This window comes from Phyllobates terribilis, unplaced genomic scaffold, assembly GCF_046119375.1.
Source record: "Phyllobates terribilis strain yellow unplaced genomic scaffold, ASM4611937v1 Scaffold_170__1_contigs__length_4071412, whole genome shotgun sequence".
Lineage (NCBI taxonomy): Eukaryota > Metazoa > Chordata > Amphibia > Anura > Dendrobatidae > Phyllobates > Phyllobates terribilis.
Window position 1 is genome coordinate 621429 of NW_027362930.1, and position 19619 is coordinate 641047.

Consider the following 19619-nt stretch of genomic DNA (forward strand, 5'->3'; position numbering starts at 1 on the left):
GGCTGCTGCTGTGCACAGGTATATAAAGGCTCAGAGCCTATTATGACACGCGCAGCCAGCGTTCCATTGCCACATTCCATCTACTGCAGGCAGGATACCTGGCTGGCTGAATGTCGCTGAGAAGCTCACAGAGACCGCCATAAGCAACAGTTTAACAGAATGCCACAGACTAATCAACCAAACTTTTTGGGTTGGGTTCTCTTTTATAGTCTGCAGGCATTAAATGAAAGAAGTCAGTGTTCCAGCATAGGGAGACAACGTTTCAGAAAAGGCATTGTAGCAAACCAAAAAAGAAATTTTAAGCGCAGCAGAGTAACCAGCGCACATACCTGTTAGCTCAGGTGAGTTTAAAAGGCTGCTGTTGATAACAAGGGCATTTGCTAAATAGATGGTGTGTGTGCAACAATATACTGAAAGGTCAATTATATTGTGCAGCTTATCTCACCACCTGTAGTTATTTAGGTGAAAGCTCCAAAATGCTTGCCTAATATGTCTGTTTATCCAAAAGGAAGTAAAAAGGGAGAGCTAGAAAGATAGCATTGCATCACATTACATGGCAATGCAATGCACAGTTGCTGAAGTTGAACCAAAATGAGCTTGTAATCTGGCTTCTGCAACTTTGAACATGAAAAATCCAATGAGGAGAAGAAAAGCAAAGCCAAAGAGTCAATCCCAAAATCCGACAAACAAGCAAAATGAACAAAAAACATTGAATTCAATTCTTTCTGATTTTAGAAACTGCATTAAAGAAGGGGTGCACCGGTCCTGGAGATACTGCAATACCAGGTCAATGCGTGGAGTGGACAGAGCAAGCTCTTTTTCCATCTCCCTGTTCTAAAAATCCATTTAATATATGGTCCCCAGATAGGGGACGTATCAGATATTAAACTGATAAGAACAGATACTACACTTGATCTTAGCCAAAAGGCCGAGAAGCGATAACCAGAATTGGTTTCAAACTACGGAGCCACCCAAGGATCCTGAAAAGTCCATTTGTGGAGATGAGCTCCTGTACTCCCGTTAAGAAGACATGTTGTCAACCTCTAGATCCCTTACATGCCTGCACTTTTCGGCTTGCTGCTGCTGCAATCCACGCGTTTTAGATCTGCATAACTCCACCTCTTTAAACACAGCACCTTCACCCCCTGCTGTTCCCACCCGCCTCAACACCGTTGGAAGGGAGGAGAACCAATTAAGGCGGGGGGTGGGGTGGAACGAGCAGCTGTCTACCCTTAGCAGGAGGGCTCCTGATTACATACCTCTCCTGCTGCTGCTGCTGCTGGCTGTCCAGCAGCAGACTGAAGGTGGCTGCTGCTGTGCACAGGTATATAAAGGCTCAGAGCCTATTATGACACGCGCAGCCAGCGTTCCATTGCCACATTCCATCTACTGCAGGCAGGATACCTGGCTGGCTGAATGTCGCTGAGAAGCTCACAGAGACCGCCATAAGCAACAGTTTAACAGAATGCCACAGACTAATCAACCAAACTTTTTGGGTTGGGTTCTCTTTTATAGTCTGCAGGCATTAAATGAAAGAAGTCAGTGTTCCAGCAGAGGGAGACAACGTTTCAGAAAAGGCATTGTAGCAAACCAAAAAAGAAATTTTAAGCGCAGCAGAGTAACCAGCGCACATACCTGTTAGCTCAGGTGAGTTTAAAAGGCTGCTGTTGATAACAAGGGCATTTGCTAAATAGATGGTGTGTGTGCAACAATATACTGAAAGGTCAATTATATTGTGCAGCTTATCTCACCACCTGTAGTTATTTAGGTGAAAGCTCCAAAATGCTTGCCTAATATGTCTGTTTATCCAAAAGGAAGTAAAAAGGGAGAGCTAGAAAGATAGCATTGCATCACATTACATGGCAATGCAATGCACAGTTGCTGAAGTTGAACCAAAATGAGCTTGTAATCTGGCTTCTGCAACTTTGAACATGAAAAATCCAATGAGGAGAAGAAAAGCAAAGCCAAAGAGTCCATCCCAAAATCCGACAAACAAGCAAAATGAACAAAAAACATTGAATTCAATTCTTTCTGATTTTAGAAACTGCATTAAAGAAGGGGTGCACCGGTCCTGGAGATACTGCAATACCAGGTCAATGCGTGGAGTGGACAGAGCAAGCTCTTTTTCCATCTCCCTGTTCTAAAAATCCATTTAATATATGGTCCCCAGATAGGGGACGTATCAGATATTAAACTGATAAGAACAGATACTACACTTGATCTTAACCAAAAGGCCGAGAAGCGATAACCAGAATTGGTTTCAAACTACGGAGCCACCCAAGGATCCTGAAAAGTTCATTTGTGGAGATGAGCTTCTGGACTCCCGTTAAGAAGACATGTTGTCAACCTCTAGATCCCTTACATGCCTGCACTTTTCGGCTTGCTGCTGCTGCAATCCACGCGTTTTAGATCTGCATAACTCCACCTCTTTAAACACAGCACCTTCACCCCCTGCTGTTCCCACCCGCCTCAACACCGTTGGAAGGGAGGAGAACCAATTAAGGCGGGGGGTGGGGTGGAACGAGCAGCTGTCTACCCTTAGCAGGAGGGCTCCTGATTACATACCTCTCCTGCTGCTGCTGCTGCTGGCTGTCCAGCAGCAGACTGAAGGTGGCTGCTGCTGTGCACAGGTATATAAAGGCTCAGAGCCTATTATGACACGCGCAGCCAGCGTTCCATTGCCACATTCCATCTACTGCAGGCAGGATACCTGGCTGGCTGAATGTCGCTGAGAAGCTCACAGAGACCGCCATAAGCAACAGTTTAACAGAATGCCACAGACTAATCAACCAAACTTTTTGGGTTGGGTTCTCTTTTATAGTCTGCAGGCATTAAATGAAAGAAGTCAGTGTTCCAGCAGAGGGAGACAACGTTTCAGAAAAGGCATTGTAGCAAACCAAAAAAGAAATTTTAAGCGCAGCAGAGTAACCAGCGCACATACCTGTTAGCTCAGGTGAGTTTAAAAGGCTGCTGTTGATAACAAGGGCATTTGCTAAATAGATGGTGTGTGTGCAACAATATACTGAAAGGTCAATTATATTGTGCAGCTTATCTCACCACCTGTAGTTATTTAGGTGAAAGCTCCAAAATGCTTGCCTAATATGTCTGTTTATCCAAAAGGAAGTAAAAAGGGAGAGCTAGAAAGATAGCATTGCATCACATTACATGGCAATGCAATGCACAGTTGCTGAAGTTGAACCAAAATGAGCTTGTAATCTGGCTTCTGCAACTTTGAACATGAAAAATCCAATGAGGAGAAGAAAAGCAAAGCCAAAGAGTCCATCCCAAAATCCGACAAACAAGCAAAATGAACAAAAAACATTGAATTCAATTCTTTCTGATTTTAGAAACTGCATTAAAGAAGGGGTGCACCGGTCCTGGAGATACTGCAATACCAGGTCAATGCGTGGAGTGGACAGAGCAAGCTCTTTTTCCATCTCCCTATTCTAAAAATCCATTTAATATATGGTCCCCAGATAGGGGACGTATCAGATATTAAACTGATAAGAACAGATTTTTTTTTAATTTGGCTATCCCCTGCAGAGGGATAAAACCGTTTATTAAAACTTTAACAAATTACAAGCATAATTACACAAATACCAAACGTTAAAAGACAAATGAAATTTACAAAACAAAAAAATACAAAGATTTTAAATAATTAGGTTCCATTGGTCAACAAGCCATTTTTTGGAAATATGTACATTCTTCTTTTTGTCAATTAAATAATAAGTATACATTTCACATAAACATAAACTTAAAACATCATTCACTGATAAAACATCTTGTTTAAAAATAGCAATGTTGCGCGCTTTCCAGAGAGATGACTTGGCGCAGTTCACTGTCTTCCAAGCCATTGTGTACTGGTCCATTGTGGGGCATTCCATAAGTCCGTATAGCACAGTTTTATATGTAAAGTCCTTGAGGTCTGCCACCCTTTCCAGTAGGGGGAGCAGTCTTCTCCAGAAATCCTTTGCAAAATTACATGTCCATAATAGATGTTCCACCGTTTCCTCGTCTTGGCATCCGGCTCTTGGGCAGATGGCAGACCTCACAAATCCTCTTCTGTATTGGAATGCCCGGCAAGGAAGACAGCGGTGCATGCAACTCCAAGCCAGATCTCTCTGTTCATTAAAAAGATAAAAAACGTTAATCATTTTCCAGATAGACATAGATTTGTCATCATCATATCTGTCAACATTACATATTTCCTCACTTTTACGTATTTCTTTAATTAGTTTCTTACTATTTCTTAATTCCTCTATTTTTTTAGTCCCTAAATTAAAATCGGACACTATTTTCCTTAAAATCTCATAATGCGTCGACAAATTAAAAGCATGGGGCACAGATATATTAACTTCATACCATCCAAACTTTCTCATAAAAAATCCTGTATTAAAACGCATAAAAAAGGACCAATAGTGATTCTTAAAAAGGGCATTAAAACAGTAAACGAACAGATGGATTAAAAGAAACCTATTAAAATCTGGAAAATCTTTACCACCTTTTACTTTTGATTTCATCACGATTTCTCTTTTCAGCTTTTCCATTTTTGAGTTCCAAAAGAAGGTAAAACAGGTTTTGGTTATCTTTTTTAAAACATTAACAGGCGGGGGGAAAACCATGCTAAGATACAATAAAAGAGGTAAAATCACCATCTTTAAAACCAATACTTTACCCTCCATTGTAAGTCTCCTCATGTTCCACATACATATTTTCGTATTTACTTTCTGTGTAACTGTTTCCCAACTATTATAACCATCATTATTTTCAGTGAATGATATACCTAAAATGGAAATGGATTCGGAGACATTAATTGGTACATCACGTAAAATCATCCCCCCAACACTTAAAATGTTACACTTATTAAAATTGATTTTAAAACCAGAAGCTAGACAAAAGGATTGCACTTGATGGAGAGTGGCCGTAAGTGATGGTGCATCTGTACACAAGACCGCCACGTCATCCATGTAGCCTACAACCTTGGCCTCCAAACCACCGCTTCCAGGCAGAGGGACACCGCATATCTGTTTATTTTGGCGTATTGCACATAACATTGGTTCCAGTGCACAGATAAACAGTAGGGGGGACAGAGGGCATCCCTGTTTCACCCCTGACCGTAAAAATACCTCTTGTGTCTTAAAACCATTCACTAAAATCTTACTTGTACAATCCTTGTAAAATGCTTTAAGCGATAGTAAAAACCCTTCTGGTATGCCCATTTTCTCTAAAACTTTAAAAAGATAAAAGTGTGAGACACGGTCAAATGCTTTTTCAAAATCAATAGATAAAATCGCCATTTTCCCCTTTCTGTCTTTCACATCCTCAATACAGTCTTTCACTAAATTCAGATTGTCCCATATACTGCGCCCCGGCACCCCACACACTTGATTAGAATGAATAACTTTGCTGATGACTTCTTTTAGACGATTTGCACAAATTTTAGCCATTATTTTATAGTCACAATTTAAAAGTGTTATTGGTCTCCAGTTTTCTAATTTTGATTTATCGCCTTTTTTGTATAGGAGGGAGACTTCACCTTTCTTCCAGGAATTTAATAAAACCTTATTATTAAAAACCTCAGTAAACAAATAAAACAAATCATCTTTTAAAATATCATAAAAACATACATAAAATTCTATTGGGATGCCATCAGGACCAGGGACCTTTCCAGTTTTAAAACTTTTAATAGTTTTTAACACTTCTTGTTCCGTTAAAACTTGGGATAAAAACTCTTGGGATGCGGGATCTAAAACAGCTGTTAGTCCTTGCAGCGAATCATCCATTAATTTATTATCTATATTTTTTCCATTAAAAAGATTAGAAAAAAAAACCTCAACTTTACCCAGCATATTTTTTAGATTATTCTCACCATCTATATGGTCAATTATCACTTTTTCTTTTTTATTTTTCCTAAAAAAATATCTGGAACACTTTTCATTTTCTTCTATATGTTGTACTCTAGAACGAAAAATTATCTCTTTTCCTTTTTGTTCTAGCCATTTTGAAATCTCTTCTTTTAAGTTTGAAATATCAACTTGTACATCTATCCCATTGTCTCTGAGCTTAAATAATGTTTGTAGGCGGGTATTTAAAATTCTATATTCTTCATATTTTTCTTTGGCTCTACATATACTCTTTTTAATAAAAAAGTCTTTTATTTTTACTTTCATTCTATCCCACCATACACTCATAGTCTCATTTGTTTTTTTCCCTTTTCTACATTTCCTATAAAACTCAATAAAATCTGATAAAATCTGCGGGTCGGTTAAAAGGGATACGTTCATTTTCCAGCTTTTCTTACCACATTTTTTGTTGTCATTTACTTTTATGGTAAAGGATAAAAGTTTATGGTCTGAAAATATATTAGTTAAAACTTCACATTTGGCAGGTATTGTTTTATCTGAACCAAAAATAAAATCAATCCTAGAGCTACAATTAGCATTGCTCCAAGTGAAACCGGCGTCCTCTGTGCTGTCATTATGACACTCTTTATATATGTCTATCAATTTAGCATCTTTGACTATATCATGTAGCATACCTGAGGTTTTATCGTAGTTCCTGCTTACAGAGCTGGAGCGCCGGTTTTCACCTTTTAAAACACAATTAAAATCCCCTGCTAAGATAAAAGGTTCAGAGTTATTAATAAATAATGGTAAAAGATCAAGCATTTCGGCTCTTTCATTTTTCTCTGGGGATCCATAAAAATTTAAAAACTGCCATCTAATACCATCAATAAAAGCTTTCACTAATAAAATACGACCTGGTAAAATTTCCTGAATAAAATCAATTAAAACGTTCCCTTTAAAAAGTATGGCTACACCCGCTGATCCTGCAGCATTCGATCCGGACCAGACAGATGGCCCACACTTCCACTCATCTTTATATTTTTGATATGACATTTCATGTGGGATATTACATTCTTGCAGAAAAAATACAGATGCAGTAAAACACGTAAAAAAATTAAAAAGAGCAGTTCTTCTCGTGTTAGATTTTATGCCTCTCACGTTGAGGGAAATACCTTTGAGTTCAGCCATCATTAGAAAATGTAGAAATTTTAATTAGGTAACTAAGAGCAACAGATTTACCTGTCCGATGAACCTGATCAGACCACTGGGCTTGCGCCTCCCTCCTCATCTGATAGTATCGTCACGAGAGTCTCCGTGGAAGAGGAAAGATTACCACATTTATATAAACCCGACGCTACACTGGCATAGCTCGGAGGGCTGGCTGGCAGAACCCGCTGGGTCTCCATTGGCTGGCCATGCATTTCCTCATCAGGTGGGTCCCCGAGGGGTTCCGCCGCCCCTGTTTGACCTGTAGAAGGTCGTCCTATAGGAGGAGGTTGCGCACAAGGCAGAGCCTCTGACTCTTCAGAGGCAGCAAGATCCCGGTCCCCACCTGTAGCAGCGGAGACCGAAACCCCTGAGGGTCCAGCGTCCACGTCCCCTTCTGGAGAAGTGTCCATCTGTTCACCTCCTGCTGCCTCCTCCGAACCACCCTTTTTCTTTTTCTTAGGACCCACCTTTATCCACTCAGCGCCCTCAGCACTAGGAGACCCAGACTGGGCATGGGCTTCTGTGTCGGCCTTTTGCCGGTCCCTTTTGACCTTACCAGTAGTGCCCTTCTGCTCCTTCTCAGCCCTCCTTTTGGACTCCCGCAGGTCCTGCAGCCAGGTTTTGGGATTTGGTATTTTACCTGTCATAGACTCTGGAGACACTTCACTATTTGGTACTCCCTTATTGTCTCCAGAGGCTCCAGGTTGTTGTTCCTCCTCCTGAGGGGTGGTCTGATCTTTTGGTCCTTGGTCGGACGTCTTGGACTTCCCCTTTTGCTCATCTTCCCGAAATCTGTGAGGGCAAGAAAAATAAAAGTGACCTGGAGTCTGGCAAAAACTGCATTTCTTTTCCTTAGGGCATTCTTTTGTCTCATGTTCTTCACTAGCACAATTTCTACATGATACATGACAGTTTTCTTTTGAATGACCATAGCGCCCACAATTTCTGCAATATACTGGCATCCCAGAAAAGAAGAAATCCCCATTTGTTTGCCCAATTTTGAAACGGGCAGGGGGGAGCCGTATACCACCTGGTGTATTTGGATCTCTTGTACACTTCACAAGGAATTTCCACTTAGATGTCCATATGTTATATTCGTTTAATATCTTCCCAATACATTTAACACTTTTAAAATAAATTGCTAGAAATGACATTACTTCTGGAGCAGAAACAAAGGGCGAAAATATTTTTACAATAACCAGTCTTACCTCATCCAGGACGTGCTCAACAATTTGTATCCCTTTCAAAACAGGACTATTTTCAACTTTTTTTAACTTTTCTAGTACATCTCTAAAAATACCTTCTCCGGTGAATGTGATGTCATAGTTACCTCTTCTGGGATAATCCTGGATGGAGAGAATTTCATTCCTTTGTACCCCAAGAAGGTTCCTGAGCACGTCCTGGACTACATACCCTAATTTCCTCATATCCGAGCCACCCGCCGTGAAGTGAACTCGGATAGAGTTTTTTAGCCTCGCATAAAGAGGCACGAGGTTAGGGTCAACCTCCATGGAAAAACGCAACAAGGTTGCAAATTGCAGCCGCTTGCAATCTGCGCTCCCAGTGTTCTTGCAGCGAAAAACACCTGGAAGCTGGGGGATCGCAACTCGTTACCCTGGGACTAAGCCCTCTCCCTAATAGCAGCAAGCAGGTTAAGTCCACCAAAGTGGACGATCCTGCCAGGCCAAGGAGAGGGGTACCCGAGTGCCCTTCAACCACAATCTCCTGCAATAAAGCACTTGATCGTAGCCAAAAGGCCGAGAAGCGATAACCAGAATTGGTTTCAAACTACGGAGCCACCCAAGGATCCTGAAAAGTCCATTTGTGGAGATGAGCTCCTGGACTCCCGTTAAGAAGACATGTTGTCAACCTCTAGATCCCTTACATGCCTGCACTTTTCGGCTTGCTGCTGCTGCAATCCACGCGTTTTAGATCTGCATAACTCCACCTCTTTAAACACAGCACCTTCACCCCCTGCTGTTCCCACCCGCCTCAACACCGTTGGAAGGGAGGAGAACCAATTAAGGCGGGGGGTGGGGTGGAACGAGCAGCTGTCTACCCTTAGCAGGAGGGCTCCTGATTACATACCTCTCCTGCTGCTGCTGCTGCTGGCTGTCCAGCAGCAGACTGAAGGTGGCTGCTGCTGTGCACAGGTATATAAAGGCTCAGAGCCTATTATGACATGCGCAGCCAGCGTTCCATTGCCACATTCCATCTACTGCAGGCAGGATACCTGGCTGGCTGAATGTCGCTGAGAAGCTCACAGAGACCGCCATAAGCAACAGTTTAACAGAATGCCACAGACTAATCAACCAAACTTTTTGGGTTGGGTTCTCTTTTATAGTCTGCAGGCATTAAATGAAAGAAGTCAGTGTTCCAGCAGAGGGAGACAACGTTTCAGAAAAGGCATTGTAGCAAACCAAAAAAGAAATTTTAAGCGCAGCAGAGTAACCAGCGCACATACCTGTTAGCTCAGGTGAGTTTAAAAGGCTGCTGTTGATAACAAGGGCATTTGCTAAATAGATGGTGTGTGTGCAACAATATACTGAAAGGTCAATTATATTGTGCAGCTTATCTCACCACCTGTAGTTATTTAGGTGAAAGCTCCAAAATGCTTGCCTAATATGTCTGTTTATCCAAAAGGAAGTAAAAAGGGAGAGCTAGAAAGATAGCATTGCATCACATTACATGGCAATGCAATGCACAGTTGCTGAAGTTGAACCAAAATGAGCTTGTAATCTGGCTTCTGCAACTTTGAACATGAAAAATCCAATGAGGAGAAGAAAAGCAAAGCCAAAGAGTCCATCCCAAAATCCGACAAACAAGCAAAATGAACAAAAAACATTGAATTCAATTCTTTCTGATTTTAGAAACTGCATTAAAGAAGGGGTGCACCGGTCCTGGAGATACTGCAATACCAGGTCAATGCGTGGAGTGGACAGAGCAAGCTCTTTTTCCATCTCCCTGTTCTAAAAATCCATTTAATATATGGTCCCCAGATAGGGGACGTATCAGATATTAAACTGATAAGAACAGATACTACACTTGATCTTAGCCAAAAGGCCGAGAAGCGATAACCAGAATTGGTTTCAAACTACGGAGCCACCCAAGGATCCTGAAAAGTCCATTTGTGGAGATGAGCTCCTGGACTCCCGTTAAGAAGACATGTTGTCAACCTCTAGATCCCTTACATGCCTGCACTTTTCGGCTTGCTGCTGCTGCAATCCACGCGTTTTAGATCTGCATAACTCCACCTCTTTAAACACAGCACCTTCACCCCCTGCTGTTCCCACCCGCCTCAACACCGTTGGAAGGGAGGAGAACCAATTAAGGCGGGGGGTGGGGTGGAACGAGCAGCTGTCTACCCTTAGCAGGAGGGCTCCTGATTACATACCTCTCCTGCTGCTGCTGCTGCTGGCTGTCCAGCAGCAGACTGAAGGTGGCTGCTGCTGTGCACAGGTATATAAAGGCTCAGAGCCTATTATGACACGCGCAGCCAGCGTTCCATTGCCACATTCCATCTACTGCAGGCAGGATACCTGGCTGGCTGAATGTCGCTGAGAAGCTCACAGAGACCGCCATAAGCAACAGTTTAACAGAATGCCACAGACTAATCAACCAAACTTTTTGGGTTGGGTTCTCTTTTATAGTCTGCAGGCATTAAATGAAAGAAGTCAGTGTTCCAGCAGAGGGAGACAACGTTTCAGAAAAGGCATTGTAGCAAACCAAAAAAGAAATTTTAAGCGCAGCAGAGTAACCAGCGCACATACCTGTTAGCTCAGGTGAGTTTAAAAGGCTGCTGTTGATAACAAGGGCATTTGCTAAATAGATGGTGTGTGTGCAACAATATACTGAAAGGTCAATTATATTGTGCAGCTTATCTCACCACCTGTAGTTATTTAGGTGAAAGCTCCAAAATGCTTGCCTAATATGTCTGTTTATCCAAAAGGAAGTAAAAAGGGAGAGCTAGAAAGATAGCATTGCATCACATTACATGGCAATGCAATGCACAGTTGCTGAAGTTGAACCAAAATGAGCTTGTAATCTGGCTTCTGCAACTTTGAACATGAAAAATCCAATGAGGAGAAGAAAAGCAAAGCCAAAGAGTCCATCCCAAAATCCGACAAACAAGCAAAATGAACAAAAAACATTGAATTCAATTCTTTCTGATTTTAGAAACTGCATTAAAGAAGGGGTGCACCGGTCCTGGAGATACTGCAATACCAGGTCAATGCGTGGAGTGGACAGAGCAAGCTCTTTTTCCATCTCCCTGTTCTAAAAATCCATTTAATATATGGTCCCCAGATAGGGGACGTATCAGATATTAAACTGATAAGAACAGATACTACACTTGATCTTAGCCAAAAGGCCGAGAAGCGATAACCAGAATTGGTTTCAAACTACGGAGCCACCCAAGGATCCTGAAAAGTCCATTTGTGGAGATGAGCTCCTGGACTCCCGTTAAGAAGACATGTTGTCAACCTCTAGATCCCTTACATGCCTGCACTTTTCGGCTTGCTGCTGCTGCAATCCACGCGTTTTAGATCTGCATAACTCCACCTCTTTAAACACAGCACCTTCACCCCCTGCTGTTCCCACCCGCCTCAACACCGTTGGAAGGGAGGAGAACCAATTAAGGCGGGGGGTGGGGTGGAACGAGCAGCTGTCTACCCTTAGCAGGAGGGCTCCTGATTACATACCTCTCCTGCTGCTGCTGCTGCTGGCTGTCCAGCAGCAGACTGAAGGTGGCTGCTGCTGTGCACAGGTATATAAAGGCTCAGAGCCTATTATGACACGCGCAGCCAGCGTTCCATTGCCACATTCCATCTACTGCAGGCAGGATACCTGGCTGGCTGAATGTCGCTGAGAAGCTCACAGAGACCGCCATAAGCAACAGTTTAACAGAATGCCACAGACTAATCAACCAAACTTTTTGGGTTGGGTTCTCTTTTATAGTCTGCAGGCATTAAATGAAAGAAGTCAGTGTTCCAGCAGAGGGAGACAACGTTTCAGAAAAGGCATTGTAGCAAACCAAAAAAGAAATTTTAAGCGCAGCAGAGTAACCAGCGCACATACCTGTTAGCTCAGGTGAGTTTAAAAGGCTGCTGTTGATAACAAGGGCATTTGCTAAATAGATGGTGTGTGTGCAACAATATACTGAAAGGTCAATTATATTGTGCAGCTTATCTCACCACCTGTAGTTATTTAGGTGAAAGCTCCAAAATGCTTGCCTAATATGTCTGTTTATCCAAAAGGAAGTAAAAAGGGAGAGCTAGAAAGATAGCATTGCATCACATTACATGGCAATGCAATGCACAGTTGCTGAAGTTGAACCAAAATGAGCTTGTAATCTGGCTTCTGCAACTTTGAACATGAAAAATCCAATGAGGAGAAGAAAAGCAAAGCCAAAGAGTCAATCCCAAAATCCGACAAACAAGCAAAATGAACAAAAAACATTGAATTCAATTCTTTCTGATTTTAGAAACTGCATTAAAGAAGGGGTGCACCGGTCCTGGAGATACTGCAATACCAGGTCAATGCGTGGAGTGGACAGAGCAAGCTCTTTTTCCATCTCCCTGTTCTAAAAATCCATTTAATATATGGTCCCCAGATAGGGGACGTATCAGATATTAAACTGATAAGAACAGATACTACACTTGATCTTAGCCAAAAGGCCGAGAAGCGATAACCAGAATTGGTTTCAAACTACGGAGCCACCCAAGGATCCTGAAAAGTCCATTTGTGGAGATGAGCTCCTGGACTCCCGTTAAGAAGACATGTTGTCAACCTCTAGATCCCTTACATGCCTGCACTTTTCGGCTTGCTGCTGCTGCAATCCACGCGTTTTAGATCTGCATAACTCCACCTCTTTAAACACAGCACCTTCACCCCCTGCTGTTCCCACCCGCCTCAACACCGTTGGAAGGGAGGAGAACCAATTAAGGCGGGGGGTGGGGTGGAACGAGCAGCTGTCTACCCTTAGCAGGAGGGCTCCTGATTACATACCTCTCCTGCTGCTGCTGCTGCTGGCTGTCCAGCAGCAGACTGAAGGTGGCTGCTGCTGTGCACAGGTATATAAAGGCTCAGAGCCTATTATGACACGCGCAGCCAGCGTTCCATTGCCACATTCCATCTACTGCAGGCAGGATACCTGGCTGGCTGAATGTCGCTGAGAAGCTCACAGAGACCGCCATAAGCAACAGTTTAACAGAATGCCACAGACTAATCAACCAAACTTTTTGGGTTGGGTTCTCTTTTATAGTCTGCAGGCATTAAATGAAAGAAGTCAGTGTTCCAGCAGAGGGAGACAACGTTTCAGAAAAGGCATTGTAGCAAACCAAAAAAGAAATTTTAAGCGCAGCAGAGTAACCAGCGCACATACCTGTTAGCTCAGGTGAGTTTAAAAGGCTGCTGTTGATAACAAGGGCATTTGCTAAATAGATGGTGTGTGTGCAACAATATACTGAAAGGTCAATTATATTGTGCAGCTTATCTCACCACCTGTAGTTATTTAGGTGAAAGCTCCAAAATGCTTGCCTAATATGTCTGTTTATCCAAAAGGAAGTAAAAAGGGAGAGCTAGAAAGATAGCATTGCATCACATTACATGGCAATGCAATGCACAGTTGCTGAAGTTGAACCAAAATGAGCTTGTAATCTGGCTTCTGCAACTTTGAACATGAAAAATCCAATGAGGAGAAGAAAAGCAAAGCCAAAGAGTCCATCCCAAAATCCGACAAACAAGCAAAATGAACAAAAAACATTGAATTCAATTCTTTCTGATTTTAGAAACTGCATTAAAGAAGGGGTGCACCGGTCCTGGAGATACTGCAATACCAGGTCAATGCGTGGAGTGGACAGAGCAAGCTCTTTTTCCATCTCCCTGTTCTAAAAATCCATTTAATATATGGTCCCCAGATAGGGGATGTATCAGATATTAAACTGATAAGAACAGATACTACACTTGATCTTAGCCAAAAGGCCGAGAAGCGATAACCAGAATTGGTTTCAAACTACGGAGCCACCCAACGATCCTGAAAAGTCCATTTGTGGAGATGAGCTCCTGGACTCCCGTTAAGAAGACATGTTGTCAACCTCTAGATCCCTTACATGCCTGCACTTTTCGGCTTGCTGCTGCTGCAATCCACGCGTTTTAGATCTGCATAACTCCACCTCTTTAAACACAGCACCTTCACCCCCTGCTGTTCCCACCCGCCTCAACACCGTTGGAAGGGAGGAGAACCAATTAAGGCGGGGGGTGGGGTGGAACGAGCAGCTGTCTACCCTTAGCAGGAGGGCTCCTGATTACATACCTCTCCTGCTGCTGCTGCTGCTGCTGGCTGTCCAGCAGCAGACTGAAGGTGGCTGCTGCTGTGCACAGGTATATAAAGGCTCAGAGCCTATTATGACACGCGCAGCCAGCGTTCCATTGCCACATTCCATCTACTGCAGGCAGGATACCTGGCTGGCTGAATGTCGCTGAGAAGCTCACAGAGACCGCCATAAGCAACAGTTTAACAGAATGCCACAGACTAATCAACCAAACTTTTTGGGTTGGGTTCTCTTTTATAGTCTGCAGGCATTAAATGAAAGAAGTCAGTGTTCCAGCAGAGGGAGACAACGTTTCAGAAAAGGCATTGTAGCAAACCAAAAAAGAAATTTTAAGCGCAGCAGAGTAACCAGCGCACATACCTGTTAGCTCAGGTGAGTTTAAAAGGCTGCTGTTGATAACAAGGGCATTTGCTAAATAGATGGTGTGTGTGCAACAATATACTGAAAGGTCAATTATATTGTGCAGCTTATCTCACCACCTGTAGTTATTTAGGTGAAAGCTCCAAAATGCTTGCCTAATATGTCTGTTTATCCAAAAGGAAGTAAAAAGGGAGAGCTAGAAAGATAGCATTGCATCACATTACATGGCAATGCAATGCACAGTTGCTGAAGTTGAACCAAAATGAGCTTGTAATCTGGCTTCTGCAACTTTGAACATGAAAAATCCAATGAGGAGAAGAAAAGCAAAGCCAAAGAGTCCATCCCAAAATCCGACAAACAAGCAAAATGAACAAAAAACATTGAATTCAATTCTTTCTGATTTTAGAAACTGCATTAAAGAAGGGGTGCACCGGTCCTGGAGATACTGCAATACCAGGTCAATGCGTGGAGTGGACAGAGCAAGCTCTTTTTCCATCTCCCTGTTCTAAAAATCCATTTAATATATGGTCCCCAGATAGGGGACGTATCAGATATTAAACTGATAAGAACAGATACTACACTTGATCTTTGCCAAAAGGCCGAGAAGCGATAACCAGAATTGGTTTCAAACTACGGAGCCACCCAAGGATCCTGAAAAGTTCATTTGTGGAGATGAGCTCCTGGACTCCCGTTAAGAAGACATGTTGTCAACCTCTAGATCCCTTACATGCCTGCACTTTTCGGCTTGCTGCTGCTGCAATCCACGCGTTTTAGATCTGCATAACTCCACCTCTTTAAACACAGCACCTTCACCCCCTGCTGTTCCCACCCGCCTCAACACCGTTGGAAGGGAGGAGAACCAATTAAGGCGGGGGGTGGGGTGGAACGAGCAGCTGTCTACCCTTAGCAGGAGGGCTCCTGATTACATACCTCTCCTGCTGCTGCTGCTGCTGGCTGTCCAGCAGCAGACTGAAGGTGGCTGCTGTTGTGCACAGGTATATAAAGGCTCAGAGCCTATTATGACACGCGCAGCCAGCGTTCCATTGCCACATTCCATCTACTGCAGGCAGGATACCTGGCTGGCTGAATGTCGCTGAGAAGCTCACAGAGACCGCCATAAGCAACAGTTTAACAGAATGCCACAGACTAATCAACCAAACTTTTTGGGTTGGGTTCTCTTTTATAGTCTGCAGGCATTAAATGAAAGAAGTCAGTGTTCCAGCAGAGGGAGACAACGTTTCAGAAAAGGCATTGTAGCAAACCAAAAAAGAAATTTTAAGCGCAGCAGAGTAACCAGCGCACATACCTGTTAGCTCAGGTGAGTTTAAAAGGCTGCTGTTGATAACAAGGGCATTTGCTAAATAGATGGTGTGTGTGCAACAATATACTGAAAGGTCAATTATATTGTGCAGCTTATCTCACCACCTGTAGTTATTTAGGTGAAAGCTCCAAAATGCTTGCCTAATATGTCTGTTTATCCAAAAGGAAGTAAAAAGGGAGAGCTAGAAAGATAGCATTGCATCACATTACATGGCAATGCAATGCACAGTTGCTGAAGTTGAACCAAAATGAGCTTGTAATCTGGCTTCTGCAACTTTGAACATGAAAAATCCAATGAGGAGAAGAAAAGCAAAGCCAAAGAGTCCATCCCAAAATCCGACAAACAAGCAAAATGAACAAAAAACATTGAATTCAATTCTTTCTGATTTTAGAAACTGCATTAAAGAAGGGGTGCACCGGTCCTGGAGATACTGCAATACCAGGTCAATGCGTGGAGTGGACAGAGCAAGCTCTTTTTCCATCTCCCTGTTCTAAAAATCCATTTAATATATGGTCCCCAGATAGGGGACGTATCAGATATTAAACTGATAAGAACAGATACTACACTTGATCTTAGCCAAAAGGCCGAGAAGCGATAACCAGAATTGGTTTCAAACTACGGAGCCACCCAAGGATCCTGAAAAGTCCATTTGTGGAGATGAGCTCCTGGACTCCCGTTAAGAAGACATGTTGTCAACCTCTAGATCCCTTACATGCCTGCACTTTTCGGCTTGCTGCTGCTGCAATCCACGCGTTTTAGATCTGCATAACTCCACCTCTTTAAACACAGCACCTTCACCCCCTGCTGTTCCCACCCGCCTCAACACCGTTGGAAGGGAGGAGAACCAATTAAGGCGGGGGGTGGGGTGGAACGAGCAGCTGTCTACCCTTAGCAGGAGGGCTCCTGATTACATACCTCTCCTGCTGCTGCTGCTGCTGGCTGTCCAGCAGCAGACTGAAGGTGGTTGCTGCTGTGCACAGGTATATAAAGGCTCAGAGCCTTTTATGACACGCGCAGCCAGCGTTCCATTGCCACATTCCATCTACTGCAGGCAGGATACCTGGCTGGCTGAATGTCGCTGAGAAGCTCACAGAGACCGCCATAAGCAACAGTTTAACAGAATGCCACAGACTAATCAACCAAACTTTTTGGGTTGGGTTCTCTTTTATAGTCTGCAGGCATTAAATGAAAGAAGTCAGTGTTCCAGCAGAGGGAGACAACGTTTCAGAAAAGGCATTGTAGCAAACCAAAAAAGAAATTTTAAGCGCAGCAGAGTAACCAGCGCACATACCTGTTAGCTCAGGTGAGTTTAAAAGGCTGCTGTTGATAACAAGGGCATTTGCTAAATAGATGGTGTGTGTGCAACAATATACTGAAAGGTCAATTATATTGTGCAGCTTATCTCACCACCTGTAGTTATTTAGGTGAAAGCTCCAAAATGCTTGCCTAATATGTCTGTTTATCCAAAAGGAAGTAAAAAGGGAGAGCTAGAAAGATAGCATTGCCTCACATTACATGGCAATGCAATGCACAGTTGCTGAAGTTGAACCAAAATGAGCTTGTAATCTGGCTTCTGCAACTTTGAACATGAAAAATCCAATGAGGAGAAGAAAAGCAAAGCCAAAGAGTCCATCCCAAAATCCGACAAACAAGCAAAATGAACAAAAAACATTGAATTCAATTCTTTCTGATTTTAGAAACTGCATTAAAGAAGGGGTGCACCGGTCCTGGAGATACTGCAATACCAGGTCAATGCGTGGAGTGGACAGAGCAAGCTCTTTTTCCATCTCCCTGTTCTAAAAATCCATTTAATATATGGTCCCCAGATAGGGGACGTATCAGATATTAAACTGATAAGAACAGATACTACACTTGATCTTAGCCAAAAGGCCGAGAAGCGATAACCAGAATTGGTTTCAAACTACGGAGCCACCCAAGGATCCTGAAAAGTCCATTTGTGGAGATGAGCTCCTGGACTCCCGTTAAGAAGACATGTTGTCAACCTCTAGATCCCTTACATGCCTGCACTTTTCGGCTTGCTGCTGCTGCAATCCACGCGTTTTAGATCTGAATAACTCCACCTCTTTAAACACAGCACCTTCACCCCCTGCTGTTCCCACCCGCCTCAACACCGTTGGAAGGGAGGAGAACCAATTAAGGCGGGGGGTGGGGTGGAACGAGCAGCTGTCTACCCTTAGCAGGAGGGCTCCTGATTACATACCTCTCCTGCTGCTGCTGCTGCTGGCTGTCCAGCAGCAGACTGAAGGTGGCTGCTGCTGTGCACAGGTATATAAAGGCTCAGAGCCTATTATGACACGCGCAGCCAGCGTTCCATTGCCACATTCCATCTACTGCAGGCAGGATACCTGGCTGGCTGAATGTCGCTGAGAAGCTCACAGAGACCGCCATAAGCAACAGTTTAACAGAATGCCACAGACTAATCAACCAAACTTTTTGGGTTGGGTTCTCTTTTATAGTCTGCAGGCATTAAATGAAAGAAGTCAGTGTTCCAGCAGAGGGAGACAACGTTTCAGAAAAGGCATTGTAGCAAACCAAAAAAGAAATTTTAAGCGCAGCAGAGTAACCAGCGCACATACCTGTTAGCTCAGGTGAGTTTAAAAGGCTGCTGTTGATAACAAGGGCATTTGCTAAATAGATGGTGTGTGTGCAACAATATACTGAAAGGTCAATTATATTGTGCAGCTTATCTCACCACCTGTAGTTATTTAGGTGAAAGCTCCAAAATGCTTGCCTAATATGTCTGTTTATCCAAAAGGAAGTAAAAAGGGAGAGCTAGAAAGATAGCATTGCATCACATTACATGGCAATGCAATGCACAGTTGCTGAAGTTGAACCAAAATGAGCTTGTAATCTGGCTTCTGCAACTTTGAACATGAAAAATCCAATGAGGAGAAGAAAAGCAAAGCCAAAGAGTCCATCCCAAAATCCGACAAACAAGCAAAATGAACAAAAAACATTGAATTCAATTCTTTCTGATTTTAGAAACTGCATTAAAGAAGGGGTGCACCGGTCCTGGAGATACTGCAATACCAGGTCAATGCGTGGAGTGGACAGAGCAAGCTCTTTTTCCATCTCCCTGTTCTAAAAATCCATTTAATATATGGTCCCCAGATAGGGGACGTATCAGATATTAAACTGATAAGAACAGATACTACACTTGATCTTAGCCAAAAGGCCGAGAAGCGATAACCAGAATTGGTTTCAAACTACGGAGCCACCCAAGGATCCTGAAAAGTCCATTTGTGGAGATGAGCTCCTGGACTCCCGTTAAGAAGACATGTTGTCAACCTCTAGATCCCTTACATGCCTGCACTTTTCGGCTTGCTGCTGCTGCAATCCACGCGTTTTAGATCTGCATAACTCCACCTCTTTAAACACAGCACCTTCACCCCCTGCTGTTCCCACCCGCCTCAACACCGTTGGAAGGGAGGAGAACCAATTAAGGCGGGGGGTGGGGTGGAACGAGCAGCTGTCTACCCTTAGCAGGAGGGCTCCTGATTACATACCTCTCCTGCTGCTGCTGCTGCTGGC

General features: G+C 43.2%; 11 non-coding genes across 11 annotated transcripts; all 11 read right to left on the minus strand.

Annotated features, from left to right (window-relative positions):
• Positions 1-749: 749 nt before the first annotated feature.
• LOC141211933 (U2 spliceosomal RNA) lies at positions 750-940 on the minus strand. Its single transcript, XR_012281755.1, has one exon. It is a non-coding gene; the product is annotated as a U2 spliceosomal RNA (small nuclear RNA).
• Positions 941-2055: 1115 nt separating this feature from the next.
• LOC141211514 (U2 spliceosomal RNA) lies at positions 2056-2246 on the minus strand. Its single transcript, XR_012281487.1, has one exon. It is a non-coding gene; the product is annotated as a U2 spliceosomal RNA (small nuclear RNA).
• Positions 2247-3361: 1115 nt separating this feature from the next.
• On the minus strand, positions 3362-3549 carry LOC141211667 (U2 spliceosomal RNA). The gene has a single exon (XR_012281623.1). It is a non-coding gene; the product is annotated as a U2 spliceosomal RNA (small nuclear RNA).
• A 6390-nt stretch (positions 3550-9939) lies between these two features.
• On the minus strand, positions 9940-10130 carry LOC141211934 (U2 spliceosomal RNA). Its single transcript, XR_012281756.1, has one exon. It is a non-coding gene; the product is annotated as a U2 spliceosomal RNA (small nuclear RNA).
• Positions 10131-11245: 1115 nt separating this feature from the next.
• On the minus strand, positions 11246-11436 carry LOC141211936 (U2 spliceosomal RNA). Its single transcript, XR_012281758.1, has one exon. It is a non-coding gene; the product is annotated as a U2 spliceosomal RNA (small nuclear RNA).
• Positions 11437-12551: 1115 nt separating this feature from the next.
• LOC141211937 (U2 spliceosomal RNA) lies at positions 12552-12742 on the minus strand. The gene has a single exon (XR_012281759.1). It is a non-coding gene; the product is annotated as a U2 spliceosomal RNA (small nuclear RNA).
• Positions 12743-13857: 1115 nt separating this feature from the next.
• Positions 13858-14048, minus strand: LOC141211479 (U2 spliceosomal RNA). Its single transcript, XR_012281452.1, has one exon. It is a non-coding gene; the product is annotated as a U2 spliceosomal RNA (small nuclear RNA).
• A 1118-nt stretch (positions 14049-15166) lies between these two features.
• On the minus strand, positions 15167-15357 carry LOC141211550 (U2 spliceosomal RNA). Its single transcript, XR_012281521.1, has one exon. It is a non-coding gene; the product is annotated as a U2 spliceosomal RNA (small nuclear RNA).
• Positions 15358-16472: 1115 nt separating this feature from the next.
• Positions 16473-16663, minus strand: LOC141211938 (U2 spliceosomal RNA). Its single transcript, XR_012281760.1, has one exon. It is a non-coding gene; the product is annotated as a U2 spliceosomal RNA (small nuclear RNA).
• A 1115-nt stretch (positions 16664-17778) lies between these two features.
• Positions 17779-17969, minus strand: LOC141211939 (U2 spliceosomal RNA). The gene has a single exon (XR_012281761.1). It is a non-coding gene; the product is annotated as a U2 spliceosomal RNA (small nuclear RNA).
• Positions 17970-19084: 1115 nt separating this feature from the next.
• LOC141211940 (U2 spliceosomal RNA) lies at positions 19085-19275 on the minus strand. Its single transcript, XR_012281762.1, has one exon. It is a non-coding gene; the product is annotated as a U2 spliceosomal RNA (small nuclear RNA).
• Between the last annotated feature and the right edge of the window lie 344 nt (positions 19276-19619).